The sequence below is a fragment of the Schistocerca gregaria genome, chromosome 1 (assembly GCF_023897955.1).
Source record: "Schistocerca gregaria isolate iqSchGreg1 chromosome 1, iqSchGreg1.2, whole genome shotgun sequence".
Lineage (NCBI taxonomy): Eukaryota > Metazoa > Arthropoda > Insecta > Orthoptera > Acrididae > Schistocerca > Schistocerca gregaria.
In genome coordinates, this window is record NC_064920.1 from 36947110 (window position 1) to 36963630 (window position 16521).

Sequence of the window (16521 nt, forward strand, 5' to 3'; positions counted from 1 at the left end):
ACACAGCCGCTGCCCCTTGCTCTTTCCCACCCAAACGTTACATTCAACCTCTTACGAGACCGACCAAATATAGACTGGGAAACAAGACCACACACTTTGTGCATTCGGAATCGAAGGCAGCGCGTCCCTCGCCGCATTTGCTACCATGGCCATTTGCTACTTCTGCAGAAGCGGCGGCGGCGGCGACGACGACGACGACGACGACGACGACGACGACGACGACCGCGAGAGGCTCTGAGATATGTGAGAAATTCATCTATAAAATGTAATTCAGACTGCCTCGTCCCACCTTATGCTGTACCGCTTTGGCAAATGCTTTATCTGCGCCATTCGCCTTAATCACATCTGAGCGTAATTCTTAATAAAACGCTTGTCGCTAATTGTTCGTCATCACAGATACCTTTTGCTATACGGCCACGACGCGCAACTGATTTCCAAAATTCGTCTTCCTCCTCTGAGGATGGGAACTCACGACCCCTGGTTTACTAGACCAGTGCTCTACCACTGAGCTAAAGAGGCGCGGCCTAGCGGTACTCTTGCGTACTTCGTCCTTACGGTCGCTGGATCATCAGACTTGAGCTGACAACACTTCATATTACCGACTACTATTTGCAGCTATGGCGATCCATTACTGCTTGGCTACACATCTGACACGTAACCGATGTGGTCTCCAAACAACAACACTTGCATTTCAGAACATGTCTTTCACACATGTCTACAAAATCACCTTTACCTTCAAATACAGTTTTCTTGCGACTGACAGAGACGTAGGCAAAGTTAAAAGTTGCTATTTCCATTACATCACGTTAATCAGAAAAACGGTAATTTACATCTGCAGCGGAACAAAATTCCGTTCCGCCCAGTGTGGGGCTCGAACCCTCGACCCTGCTATTAAGATCACCATGCTCTACCGACTGAGCTAGCCGGCTGCCTCGGCGAATACATCCCGGTCTAGCACGTCACACAGTACTCCTTTGGGTTGGGTGGTTCCATACAGAATCTCTCCATGCTGCCTAATGTTTTCCTAACGTGACACTCGTCACGTACTTCACTTTTATTTCATAATCATTTCGGAGAGGTAAAGGAATTGCATGACAACCTGCAGAGTTAGTGGCGTCAAAATTGACACACATACTTGATGTGACGCAAAAGCCGAACGAGTTACTTTCCGACGTTGTTTTAGATGTGCAAGTGCCAGTCAAAACTCGCGGTGACGGCACTCTGCCGACCATTTCGCTAGTTAACACCGGTCTTGTTGTGTGTGTTTCAAGCTCAAGAGCATCTCCAAGCAGAAAATGGTCAACAGAAACATTCAGACGGTTTCGTACTGCTCAATTGCTACATTAAAACGGTATGTTTCTTTTTCAGAACTGGAAAAAAAAAGATCGTGACAGCATTCGAACCTGTCATCTTCAGATCCGAAGTCCGACGCCTTACCCATTCGGCCACACGGTCACTAGCGACGAAGTATAACTTGTATACGACTCATCTCGTAACGCTCACACCCCTGAGGAATAGTGTTCTCGTTCCACACAGCCGCTGCCCCTTGCTCTTTCCCACCCAAACGTTACATTCAACCTCTTACGAGACCGACCAAATATAGACTGGGAAACAAGACCACACACTTTGTGCATTCGGAATCGAAGGCAGGGCGTCCCTCGCCGCATTTGCTACCATGGCCATTTGCTAATTCTGCAGAAGCGGCGGCGGCGACGACGACGACGACGACGACGACGACGACGACGACGACGACGACGACCGCGAGAGGCTCTGAGATATGTGAGAAATTCATCTATAAAATGTAATTCAAACTGCCTCGTCCCACCTTATGCTGTACCGCTTTGGCAAATGCTTTATCTGCGCCATTCGCCTTAATCACATCTGAGCGTAATTCTTAATAAAACGCTTGTCGCTAATTGTTCGTCATCACAGATACTGTTTGCTATACGGCCACGACGCGCAACTGCAGAGCTAGTGGCGTCAAAATTGACACACATACTTGATGTGACTCAAAAGCCGAACGAGTTACTTTCCGACGTTGTTTTAGATGTGCAAGTGCCAGTCAAAACTCGCGGTGACGGCACTCTGCCGACCATTTCGCTAGTTAACACCGGTCTTGTTGTGTGTGTTTCAAGCTCAAGAGCATCTCCAAGCAGAAAATGGTCAACAGAAACATTCAGACGGTTTCGTACTGCTCAATTGCTACATTAAAACGGTATGTTTCTTTTTCAGAACTGGAAAAAAACTGAGCGTGACAGCATTCGAACCTTTAATCTTCAGATCCGAAGTGCGACGCCTTATCCATTAGGCCACACGGCCACTGACGACCAAGTATAACTTGTATACGACTCATCTCGTAACGCTCAAACCTCTGAGGAATTGGGCTTAGGTTCCACACAGCCGCTGCCCCTTGCTCTTTCCCACACAAACGTTACAATCAGCCTCTTACGAGACCGACCAAATATAGACTGGGAAACAAGACGACACACTTTGTGCATTCGGAATCGGAGGCAGGGAGTCCCTCGCCGCATTTGCTACCATGGCCATTTGCTACTTCTGCAGAAGCGGAGGCGGCGGCGGTGACGACGACGACGACGACCGCGAGAGGCTCTGAGATATGTGAGAAATTCATCTATAAAATGTAATTCAGACTGCCTCGTCCCACCTTATGCTGTACCGCTTTGGCAAATGCTTTATCTGCGCCATTCGCCTTAATCACATCTGACCGTAATTCTTAATAAAACGCTTGTCGCTAATTATTCATCATCACAGATTCTGTTTGCTATACGGCCACGACGCGCAACTGATTTCCAAAATTCGTCTAACTCCTCTGAGGATGGGAACTCACGACCCCTGGTTTACTAGACCAGTGCTCTACCACTGAGCTAAAGAGGCGTGGCCTAGCGGTACTCTTGCGTACTTCGTTCTTACGGTCGTCTGTATCATCAGGCTTGAGCTGACAACACTTCATATTACCGACTACTATTTGCAGCTGTGGCGATCCATTACTGCTTGGCTACACATCTGACACGTAACCGATGAGCTCTCCAAACAACAACACTTGCATTTCAGAACATGTCTTTCACACATGTCTACAAAATCACCTTTACCTTCAAATACAGTTTTCTTGCGACTGACAGAGACGTAGGCAAAGTTAAAAGTTGCTATTTCCATTACATTACGTTAATCAGAAAAACGGTAATTTACATCTGCAGCGGAACAAAATTCCGTTCCGCCCAGCGTGGGGCTCGAAACCACGACCCTGGGATTAAGAATATCATGCTCTACCGACTGAGCTAGCCGGCTGCCTCGGTGAATACCTGCGGGTTAGCACGTCAAACAGTAGTCGTTTGGGTTGGGTGGTTCCATACAGAATCTCTCCAAGCTGCCTAATGTATTCCTAACGTCACACTCGTCACGTACTCCACTTTTATTTCATAATCATTTCTGAGAGGTAAAGGAATTGCATGACAACCTGCAGAGCTAGTGGCGTCAAAATTAACACACATACTTGATGGGACTCAAAAGCCGAACGAGTTACTTTCCGACGTGTTTTAGATGTGCAAGTGCCAGTCAAAACTCGCGGTGACGGCACTCTGCCGACCATTTCGCTAGTTAACACCGGTCTTGTTGTGTGTGTTTCAAGCTCAAGAGCATCTCCAAGCATAAAATGGTCAACAGATCATTCAGACGGTTTCGTACTGCTCAATTGCTACATTAAAACGGTATGTTCCTTTTCTCAGAACTGGAAAAAAACTGAGCGTGACAGCATTCGAACCTTTAATCTTCAGATCCGAAGTCCGACGCCTTATCCATTAGGCCACACGGTCACTAGCGACCAAGTATAACGTGTATACGACTCATCTCGTAACGCTCAAACCTCTGATGAATTGGGCTTTCGTTCCACACAGCCGCTGCCTCTTGCTCTTACCCATCCAAACGTTACATTCAACCTCTTACGAGACCGACCAAATAGAGACTGGGAAACAAGACGACACACTTTGTGCATTCGGAATCGAAGGCAGGGCGTCCCACGCCGCATTTGCTACCATGGCCATTTGCTACTTCTGCAGAAGCGGCGGCGGCGGTGGTGACGACGACGACGACGACCGCGAGAGGCTCTGAGATATGTGAGAAATTCATCTATAAAATGTAATTCAGACTGCCTCGTCCCACCTTATGCTGTACCGCTTTGGCTAATGCTTTATCTGCGCCATTCGCCTTAATCACATCTGACCGTAATTCTTAATAAAACGCTTGTCGCTAATTATTCATCATCACAGATACTGTTTGCTATACGGCCACGACGCGCAACTGATTTCTAAAATTCGTCTTCCTCCTCTGGGGATGGGAACTCACGACCCCTGGTTTACTAGACCAGTGCTCTACCACTGAGCTAAAGAGGCGCGGCCTAGCGGTACTCTTCCGTGCTTCGTACTTACGGTCGTCTGGATCATCAGACTTGAGCTGACATCACTTCATATTACCGACTACTATTTGCAGCTATGGCGATCCATTACTGCTTGGCTACACATCTGACACGTAACCGATGTGCTCTCCAAACAACAACACTTGCATTTCAGAACATGTCTTTCACACATGTCTACAAAATCACCTTTACCTTCAAATACAGTTTTCTTGCGACTGACAGAGATTTAGGCAAAGTTAAAAGTTGCTATTTCCATTACATCACGTTACTCAGAAAAACGGTAATTTACATCTGCAGCGGAACAAAATTCCGTTCCGCAGAGCGTATGGCTCGAACCGTCGACCTTGAGTTTAAGAACATCATGCACTACCGACTGAGCTAGCCGTCTACCTCGGTGAATACCTGCGGGTTACCACGTCACACAGTACTCGTTTGGGTTGGGTGGTCCCAAACAGAATCTCTCCATGCTGCCTAATATTTTCCTAACGTCACACTCGTCACGTACTTAACTTTTATTTCATAATCATTTCTGAGAGGTAAAGGAATTGCATGACAACCAGCAGAGCTAGTGGCGTCAAAATTAACACACATACTTGATGTGACTCAATAGCCGAACGAGTTACTTGCCGAAGTTGTTTTAGATGTGCAAGTGCCAGTCAAAACTCGCGGTGACGGCACTCTGCCGACCATTTCGCTACTTAACACCGGTCTTGTTGTGTGTGTTTCAAGCTCAAGAGCATCTCCAAGCAGAAAATGGTCAACAGAAACATTCAGACGGTTTCGTACTGCTCAATTGCTACATTAAAACGGTATGTTTCTTTTTCAGAACTGGAAAAAAACTGAGCGTGACAGCATTCGAACCTGTAATCTTCAGATCCGAAGTCCGACGCCTTATCCATTCGGCCACACGGTCACTACCGACCAAGTATAACTTGTATACGACTTATCTCGTAACGCTCACACCCCTGAGGAATAGTGTTTTCAATCCACACAGCCGCTGCCTCTTGCTCTTTACCACACAAACGTTACATTCAACCTCTTACGAGACCGACCAAATATAGACTGGGAAACAAGACCACACACTTTGTGCATTCGGAATCGAAGGCAGGGCGTCCCTCGCCGCATTTGCTACCATGGCCATTTGCTACTTCTGCAGAAGCGGCGGCGGCGACGACGACTACGACGACCGCGAGAGGCTCTGAGATATGTGAGAAATTCATCTATAAAATGTAATTCAGACTGCCTCGTCCCACCTTATGCTGTACCGCTTTGGCAAATGTTTTATCTGCGCCATTCGCCTTAGTCACATCTGAGCGTAATTCTTAATAAAACGCCTGTCGCTAATTGTTCGTCATCACAGATACTGTTTGCTATACGGCCACGACGCGCAACTGATTTCCAAAATTCGTATTCCTCCTCTGAGGATGGGAACTCACGACCCCTGGTTTACTAGACCAGTGCTCTACCACTGAGCTAAAGAGGCGCGGCCTAGCGGTATTCTTGCGTACTTCGTCCGTACGGTCGTCTGGATCATCAGACTTGAGCTGACAACACATCATATTACCGACTACTATTTGCAGCTATGGCGATCCATTACTGCTTGGCTACACATCTGACACGTAACCGATGTGCTCTCCAAACAACAACACTTGCATTTCAGAACATGTCTTTCACACATGTCTACAAAATCACCTTTACCTTCAAATACAGTTTTCTTGCGACTGACAGAGACGTAGGCAAAGTTAAAAGTTGCTATTTCCATTACATCACGTTAATCAGAAAAACGGTAATTTACATCTGCAGCGGAACAAAATTCCGTTCCGCCCAGCGTGGGGCTCGACCCCTCGACCCTGGGCTTAAGAATATCATGCTCTACCGTCTGAGCTAGCCGGCTGCCTCGATGAATACGAGGGTCGGTCAAAAAGTAATGCCTCCCATTTTTTTTCTACTTAAAAAAATTAAGTTAAGTGAAAAATTTGAATTTGGCCCCATTCCTCAAACCTTCTTCTGCAATCCACTGCAGTAGTAACTTTCTGTGTCAACAGGTGGCAGCACAGCAGAAGTTTCTAAGATGGCCGACATCGATGGTCGTTTGAGACAGCGTTGTGTGATTGAATTCTTGAATGCAGAAGGTGAAACGCCCATACGCATTCATGAAAGACTGAAGAAGGTGTATGGTGTTGTGACAGTGGATGTCAGCACTGTTAGACGATGGGTTCGTCATTGTAAGGAAGCTGAAGGGCAAACACCGTTGACTGACGAAAAGCGGAGAGGCAGGCCGGTGAGTGCAGTGACTCCACACAACATTCAGCAAGTTGATGACATCATTCGTGGTGACCGTCGGGTGACTGCAGATGAAGTGTGTCGCATTATTTCTCTTAGTAAAGGCAGTGTGATCACGATTATTAAACAATTGGGGTACTCAAAAGTTTGTGCACGGTGGGTTCCAAGAATGTTAACCGATCAGAATAAAGAGGCAAGGAAAACAATAGCCTCCCAACACTTGCAGCGCTTCCGTTTGGAGGGAGATGAGTTTCTGAAAAAAATTGTGACCGGGGACGAAACATGGGTGCATTTTTTTGAACCCGAATCAAAGAGGCAGTCAATGGAGTGGCGTTACACAAGCTCGCCGAGGAAGAAAAAATTCAAAACTGTGCGATCGGCAGGGAAAGTTATGGCAACAGTTTTCTGGGATACAGAGGGTGTGATTCTGGTTGATTTTTTGGAGCAGGGATGCACAATAAATTCTGTTCAATACGTCACAACCCTCAAAAAACTTAAAGCACGTCTTCAGCGAGTTCGCCCAACAAAATCAATGGCAGATGTTCTTCTTTTGCATGACAATGCAAGACCACACACCAGTCGTCACACCTCTGACGAGATTGTCAAAATTGGTTGGGAAGTTTTGCCTCATCCCCCATACAGCCCTGACCTGGCACCATCAGACTTCCATCTGTTCGGGCCACTAAAAGAAGCTCATCGTGGGATTCATTTTGAAGATGAGGAGGCCGTCAAAACATCCGTGCGTCAATGGCTTAGGAAGCAGAGCTGTGATTTTTACCGTGCTGGGATACATGCCCTTGTTCAAAGATGGACCAAAACTGTAGAGATGGGCGGAGATTACATTGAAAAATGACAAAATGATCCTCAATGTTGTGGTTTTCAACCTATTTAATTGCATTTAAATTTCCTGACATTTAAACGTAGAAAAAAAAATAGGAGGCATTACTTTTTGACTGACCCTCGTACATGCCGGTCTAGCACGTCACACAGTACTCGTTTGGGTTGGGTGGTCCCATACAGAATCTCTCCATGCTGCCTAATGTTTTCCTAACGTCACACTCGTCACGTACTTCACTTTTATTTCATAATCATTTCTGAGAGGTAAAAGAATTGCATGACAACCTGCAGAGCTAGTGGCGTCAAAATTAACACACATACTTGATGTGACTCAAAAGCCGAACGAGTTACTTGCCGAAGTTGTTTTAGATGTGCAAGTGCCAGTCAAAACTCGCGGTGACGGCACTCTGCCGACAATGTCGCTAGTTAACACCGGTCTTGTTGTGTGTGTTCAAGCTCAAGAGCATCTCCAAGCAGAAAATGGTCAACAGCAACCTTCAGACGGTTTCGTACTCCTCAATTGCTACATTAAAACGGTATGTTCCTTCTTCAGAACTGGAAAAAAACTGAGCGTGACAGCATTCGAAACTTTAATCCTCAGATCCGAAGTACGACGCTTTATTTATTAGGCCACACGGTCACTGACGTCCAAGTATAACTTGTATACGACTCATCTCGTAACGCTCACACCCTGCGGAATTGTGTTTTCGTTCCACACAGCCGCTGCCTCTTGCTCTTTCCCACCCATACGTTACATTCAACCTCTTACGAGACCGACCAAATATAGACTGGGAAACAAGACCACACACTTTGTGCATTCGGAATCGAAGGGAGGGCGTCCCTCGCCGCATTTACTTCCATGGCCATTTGCTACTTCTGCAGAAGCGGCGGCGGTGACGACGACGACGACGACGACGACGACCGCGAGAGGCTCTGAGGTATGTGAGAAATTCATCTATAAAATGTAATTCAGACTGCCTCGTCCCACCTTATGCTGTACCTTTTTTTTTTTTTTTTTCCTTTATTGTGATTTTAATACCTGTGACAAACAGGTAGGCCGGCAGCGGACCAAGTATGCCGCTCTTCGGCCTCAGAGTATACACAGAACAGAGATGAGTGAGATATAAAAACAATCAAGACGGCGGGGTACAAACAGTAGACAAAACAGAGTTAAAACGGAGTCGGTCACGTGCGTAGCACAATGGATAAAAGCGGAGAAACACGGTGCACAAACGCAGATGGCAGATGGCCACACGTGAACCAGCGGAGCACAAACGACGAAACACAAACACACTGCAGGAGAGTCGAGGCACAAACACATGCGATGGTCTTCGGCGTAGGACGATGAAAGTAACTGATGGAAGACAGCAGAGTCGTGGCCTGCCAAGGGGAAAAGGTGTGGGGAAGAGGAGAGAGAGGGGGAGGGGAAGATGCCAGTGGAGGAGAGGGATGGAGGAGAAGGGGGAGGGTAGGGGGAGTGGAAGCCCAAGGAGAAAGGGGAGGGGAGGGAGGGAGAGAAGGGAGAGAGGGTGCCCACAGGAAAAGGAGAGGAGAGGGAAGGTGAGGCTCAAAGTTGGTAGGAGGGGTAGATGGAGGGGAGGAGGGCATCATCAGGGAGGGGGAGTTGACGGAAGCCACCGAGGGAGAGGGTGTGGAGGGTGTAAAGATGGAGAGCAGGTGGGATATAGGAATGCAGGCGCGGCAGCGGGTTGGGGTGGGAGAGGATGGGAGAGACAAGAGGGTGTGGAGGATCAAGCTTGCGGGAGGTGTAGAGGATCCGTAACCGTTCGAGGAAAAGGAGGAGGTGCGGGAAGGGAATCAGGTCATAGAGGATCCGCGTGGGGGAAGGGAGACGGATGCGATAGGCGAGGCGGAGCGCATGGCGTTCTAGGATCTGAATGGACTTGTAGAAGGTAGGAGGGGCAGAGATCCAGGCGGGATGAGCATAGCAAAGGATAGGACGGATGAGGGACTTGTAGGTGTAGAGGATGGTGGAAGGGTCCAGACCCCATGTACGGCCAGAAAGGAGCTTAAGGAGGCGGAGGCGGGAGCGTGCCTTGGCTTGGATCGTCCGGAGATGTGGGTTCCAGGAGAGGCGACGGTCGAGGGTGACACCAAGGTACTTGAGAGTAGGTGTGAGGGTGATGGGACGGCCATAAATAGTAAGATAGAAATCAAGGAGACGGAAGGAACGAGTGGTTTTGCCTACAATGATCGCCTGGGTCTTGGAAGGATTGACCTTGAGCAACCACTGGTTACACCAAGTGGTGAACCGGTCAAGATAGGATTGGAGAAGGTGCTGGGAGCGTTGCAGGGTGGGAGCGAGGGCAAGGAAGGCAGTGTCATCGGCGTACTGGAGAAGGTGTAGGGGAGGTGCAGGTGGAGGCATGTCTGCCGTGTAAAGGAGGTAGAGAAGAGGGGAAAGGACGGAACCTTGGGGCACACCGGCGGAGGGGTAGAAGGTGTAGGAATCAGTGTTGTGGATGGTGACATAGGAAGGACGGTGGGAAAGGAAGGAAGCGACCAGACGGACATAGTTGAGAGGAAGAGCAAAGGTTTGGAGCTTGAAAAGGAGACCGGAATGCCACACACGGTCATATGCGCGTTCGAGGTCGAGGGAAAGGAAGATGGCGGAACGACGGGAATTGAGTTGTTCGGAGAGGAGGTGAGTGAGGTGAAGGAGGAGGTCATCGGCTGAGAAGGACGGCCGAAAGCCACATTGGGTAGGGGGGAGGAGGCGGTGTTGGTGAAGGTGCTTGTGTAGGCGGCGGGTAAGAATGGATTCCAGGACCTTGCTGAAGACCGAGGTAAGGCTGATGGGACGGTAGGAGGAGACAGCGGAAGGCGGTTTGTCGGGCTTGAGGAACATCAGGATCCGGGAGGTTTTCCACAGGTCGGGGTAGTAGCCGGTGGACAGGACCACATTGTAGAGCCTGGCCAATGTGGAGAGGAAGGAGGCAGGAGCTTCACGGAGGTGACGGTAAGTAACACGATCGTGACCGGGAGCAGTGTTGCGTTTAGGGCGAAGTGTAGCAATGATATCTTGAGTGGTGATTGGGGTATTTAGTTCTGTGTGTGTGATGTTGTCCAAGTACTGGAAGCCAGGAGCAAGCGGGGGGACAGAGGTATCAGTTCGATCACGGACATCAGGAAAGAGGGAATAATCGAACTGGGGATCGTCAGGGATGGTAAGGATATCGGAGAGGTAGGAGGCGAAATGGTTGGCCTTACTAAGGGCATCAGGGAAGGGGTGGTCATCATGAAGGAGAGGGTAGTAGGGAGAGGGTTTAGATCCGGTAAGGCGGCGGAAGGCTGACCAGTACTTGGACGAGTTGATAGGTAAGGTGGCATTAAGACGGGTGCATGTCTGTCGCCAGTCCCGGCGTTTCTTTGCCGTGAGTAAGTTCCTGATGTGTCGCTGTAGTTGCCGGTGGCGTCGTAGTGTGTCCTGGTCACGTGTGTGAAGGAAGGCACGGTAGAGCCGGCGGGATTCACGCAGGAGAAGGACGGCCTGTGGGGGTAAGGTGGGGCGGTGCGGATGGATGGCAATGGTAGGGACGTGGGCCTCCACGGCCTCAGACAAGGTCTGCTGGAGAAAGGAGGCAGCACGGGTAACGTCATCAGGTTGGTGGTAGGTGAGGGGGTGGCTATCGACCTGGAGAGCAAGGGAGTCCCGGTAGGCATTCCAGTTGGCACGGGAGTAGTCATGGACATATTTCGGGGGAGGGTCATGGCGCGGGTCGGGACGGGGGCGACGACCGTCTGATACAGTGAGGAGGACAGGGAGATGGTCACTGCCAATGGGATCAAGGACGTCCACCGCTATGCGGCCAAGCAGGGTGGGGGAGGCTAGGACGACATCGGGAGTGGTATTGGATTCAGGGCGGGTGTGTTGGGGAATTGGAAGGACGTCGCCTTGGAGGGTGGCAAGGAACCGATGCCACCGCCGTAACTGGGCGGCAGAACGACTATGGATGTTAAGGTCGGCGGCGATCACGTAGGAGGAGAAGGTACGGTCGATGTAGGAAAGGAAGTCGAAAGGAATAGGTGCAGCGGGGCGGACATAGATGGTGGCACAGGTAAGGGTAAGGCCGGGGAAGAAGAGACTAAGGATCAAGTGTTCTGTGGGGTCAGGAAGGAGGGGTTGGAGCCGGACAGGGATCTGGCGGTGGTGGCCAATGGCAACTCCGCCACGCGCTATCTGGAGTGGATTGTCAGACCGGTGAAGGAGGTAGGGCGAGGTGTGGACGGTGTGGTGGGGCTGAAGAAAGGTTTCGTTCAGAAGGAAGGCATCCACACGGTGGGTCGTAAGGGTATGCATAAGGAGGTGCTTGTTGGTGGGAAGGGAGCGGATGTTATTGAACAGGATACGGTGCTGTCGTGCCATAATGGGAATTTAAACGAGGGTGTTGAGACGGGAGAAGGTGAAATGGGCCTGGTTGTGGGAATAGGTGGCGTAGGTGTTGAGGTGGAACACGGAACGGGCAGCGAGGGAAATCTGGTGGAGGGTGTGGGGACGCTGAAAGGGATGGACGTTCTGGAGCACTATTGTGACGAACCTGATGATGTCCTCCGCGGTGGGGGGAGGACGGAGGGAATTGCCAGGAGGGGTGGGGTCATCCAAAGGGCGGAGAGGAACAGTGAGTTCAGGAGCGGATGGAGGAGGTCGAGCCTTGCATTTCTGGGAGTAGGTAGGGTGTTGGAGGTTGCAGGTATTGCAGGAGGGAGGAGACTGAAGGTTGGGGCACTGCCGGAGGAAGTGCGCTTGCTTACAATGCGGGCAGACTGGGGCCTCGCGGCACTCTGATGTTGGGTGTGCGTTATAACGCAGACACCTCTGGCAGCGAATGGATTGTGGTGGGGAGCGGGAGGGGTCAACCTTATACCGGCGGTGGAAGAGGAGGGCACCCTCCTTAAGGAGATGGTCGATGGAGGGAGCGTGTTCGGAGAAAACTCGCATAAGGCGAGTGGGGCCCGCAGAGTTGAAAATGCGGCGAACAGCTCGCACCTCCAGGTACGGGTGGGCCTTCAACTCCGCCAGCACCTCTTCCTCCGTGATCGTCGGGCTAAGCCGAGTGATCACGGCGGTGAGGGTCGGCGGGCGACGTGGGGGTTGGGGTTGACGGGGGGAGGAAGGGGAAGGAGCAGGGGCAAGGGAGGCATTAGGTCCAAATCGGGTGAGAGGAATTCGGGAGAGGATGTCGGAGTGTAGGGTAGGGCTTGGGGAGGTGATCAAGACAGAGTCCCTACGGGGGGTAAGAAGGGAGATGGGGGCTGCAGGGAAGTATTGGCGGAGGAGCAAGGTCAGGTTGCGGGCCTCCAGGAGAGAGGGATCAGGACGGGAGAGGAGATACTTGTAGGAGGGGGAGTTAGAAGAGGAAGTAGAGGGGGCTGGAGGGGAGACATCCATGGCATCTAGGGGTGGGGGAGGGGGAAGATGCTGGGACTTCTTGGGTGCAGAGGAGGCGGGGGTGCCACTGGGACGCTTAACAGCGGGGACAGGATGGGAGGAGGCGTGGGGCACAGGAGTGACGGGGAGATGACGGGAAGCGGCAGGTCCCGGTGTCGGTGCTGGTGCTGGTGCTGCTGTTGGTGCTGCTGTTGGTGCTGCTGCTGGTTGTGGCGCTGCTGCAGGTGGTGGTGCTGGCGCCGGCGATGGTGCGGCATGGGTCGTAGCCCGACGAGACACAACCCTGGCAGGGGCCGCATGAGTGGTGTGGGGGAGTGGGGGAAAGGGGTCGTGTGTGGAGGCTTGGGGAGAAGGAGCAGGGGATGGGGCGACAAAGGGAGCTGGGGTGGGAAGGGTGAGGAGGGGCGGGATATAGTAGGACGGGGGCGACTGAGCACACCAAGTAAGAGTAGTGGCAGCGAGGGAGGGCGTCGTATAGACGATGGCGGTGGTAGTGGCGGTGGTGGTGGGGGTGGTCATGATGGCAGTAAGGAAAACTGGAAACACAGAAAAGAAGAATGGGGACAGACAAGGGACAAAGTCAGGAACAGATTACAGATGACAGATGAGAGACGTCGAGGAGCGAAAGGATGAAGGCAATGACGAAGACGAGAATAGCGACGACAACGAAAGCAGGAGAGGAAGACGAAGCACTGGGTCCTGGCGGCGGCGGCGGCGGCGGCGGCGGCGGGGGCCGGAAGCTGCGGCGGCGGCGGCGGCGGCGGCGGCGGCGGGGGCCGGAAGCTGCGGCGGCGGCGGCGGCGGCGGCGGCTGGGTCCGGAAGCTGCGGCTGGGTCCGGCGACGACTGCTACTGCAAAACTGGCGGCACTGGAAACTGCTGCTGCTGCTGCTGCTGCTGCTGGCGGTTCCGGAACTGCGACTGCGACTGCGACTGCGACTTCTGCGAAGCCCTAGCACTTCGATACGTAGCAGTACTCTGCAAGGTATCGAAGGGCGGAACTCTTCCGAGGTCCGCCGAAGAATGGGGCTTATGCTGTACCGCTTTGGCAAATGCTTTATCTGCGCCATTCGCCTTAGTCACATCTGAGCGTAATTCTTAATAAAACGCTTGTCGCTAATTGTTCGTCATCACAGATACTGTTTGCTATACGGCCACGACGCGCAACTGATTTCCAAAATTCGTCTTCCTCCTCTGAGGATGGGAACTCACGACCCCTGGTTTACTTGACCAGTGCTCTACCACTGAGCTAAAGAGGCGCGGCCTAGCGGTACTCTTGCGTACTTCGTCCTTACGGTCGTCTGGATCATCAGACTTGAGCTGACAACACTTCATATTACCGACTACTATTTGCAGCTATGGCGACCCATTACTGCTTGGCTACACATCTGACACGTAACCGATGTGCTCTCCAAACAACAACACTTGCATTTCAGAACATGTCTTTCACACATGTCTACAAAATCACCTTTACCTTCAAATACAGTTTTCTTGCGACTGACAGACACGTAGGCAAAGTTAAAAGTTGCTATTTCCATTACATCACGTTAATCAGAAAAACGGTAATTTACATCCGCAGCGGAACAAAATTCAGTTCCGCCCAGATAGGGGCTCGAACCCACGACCCTGGGATTAAGAGTATCATGCGCTACCGACTGAGCTAGCCGGCTGCCTCGGTGAATACATGCCGGTCTAGCACGTCACACAGTACTCGTTTGGGTTGGGTGGTCCCATACAGAATCTCTCCATGCTGCCTAATGTTTTCCTAACGTCACACTCGTCACGTACTTCACTTTTATTTCATAATCATTTCTGAGAGGTAAAAGAATTGCATGACAACCTGCAGAGCTAGTGGCGTCAAAATTAACACACATACTTGATGTGACTCAAAAGCCGAACGAGTTACTTGCCGAAGTTGTTTTAGATGTGCAAGTGCCAGTAAAAACTCGCGGTGAAAGCACTCTGCCGACAATGTCGCTAGTTAACACCGGTCTTGTTGTGTGTGTTCAAGCTCAAGAGCATCTCCAAGCAGAAAATGGTCAACAGCAACCTTCAGACGGTTTCGTACTGCTCAATTGCTACATTAAAACGGTATGTTCCTTCTTCAGAACTGGAAAAAAACTGAGCGTGACAGCATTCGAAACTTTAATCCTCAGATCCGAAGTACGACGCCTTATTTATTAGGCCACACGGTCACTGACGTCCAAGTATAACTTGTATACGACTCATCTCGTAACGCTCACACCCTGCGGAATTGTGTTTTCGTTCCACACAGCCGCTGCATCTTGCTCTTTCCCACCCATACGTTACATTCAACCTCTTACGAGACCGACCAAATATAGACTGGGAAACAAGACCACACACTTTGTGCATTCGGAATCGAAGGCAGGGCGTCCCTCGCCGCATTTACTTCCATGGCCATTTGCTACTTCTGCAGAAGCGGCGGCGGCGACGACGCCGACGACGACGACGACGACGACGACGACGACGAGGACGACCGCGAGAGGCTCTGAGGTATGTGAGAAATTCATCTATAAAATGTAATTCAGACTGCCTCGTCCCACCTTATGCTGTACCGCTTTGGCAAATGCTTTATCTGCGCCATTCGCCTTAATCACATCTGAGCGTAATTCTTAATAAAACGCTTATCGCTAATTGTTCGTCTTCACCGATACTGTTTGCTATACGGCCACGACGCGCAACTGATTTCCAAAATTCGTCTTCCTCCTCCGAGGATGGGAACTCACAACCCCTGGTTTACTAGACCAGTGCTCTACCACTGAGCTAAAGAGGCGCAGCCTAGCGGCACTCTTGCGTACTTCCTCCTTACGGTCGTCTGGATCATCAGACTTGAGCTGACAACACTTCATATTACCGACTACTATTTGCAGCTATGGCGATCCATTACTGCTTGGCTACACATCTGACACGTAACCGATGTGCTCTCCAAACAACAACACTTGCATTCAGAACATGTCTTTCACACATGTCTACAAAATCACCTTTACCTTCAAATACAGTTTTCTTGCGACTGATAGAGACGTAGGCAAAGTTAAAAGTTGCTATTTCCATTACATCACGTTAATCAGAAAAACGGTAATTTACATCTGCAGCGGAACAAAATTCCGTTCCGCCCAGCGTGGGGCTCGACCCTTCGACCCTGGGATTAAGAATATCATGCTCTACCGTCTGAGCTAGCCGGCTGCCTCGGTGAATACATGCCGGTCTAGCACGTCACACAGTACTCGTTTGGGTTGGGTGGTCCCATACAGAATCTCCCCATGCTGCCTAATGTTTTCCTAACGTCACACTCGTCACGTACTTCACTTTTATTTCATAATCATTTCTGAGAGGTAAAGGAATTGCATGACAACCTGCAGAGATAGTGGCGTCAAAATTAACACACATACTTGATGTGACTCAAAAGCCGAACGAGTTACTTGCCGAAGTTGTTTTAGATGTGCAAGTGCCAGTCAAAACTCGCGGTGACGGCACTCTGCCGACAATGTCGCTAGTTAACACCGGTCTTGTTGTGTGTGTTCAAGCTCAAGAGCATCTCCAAG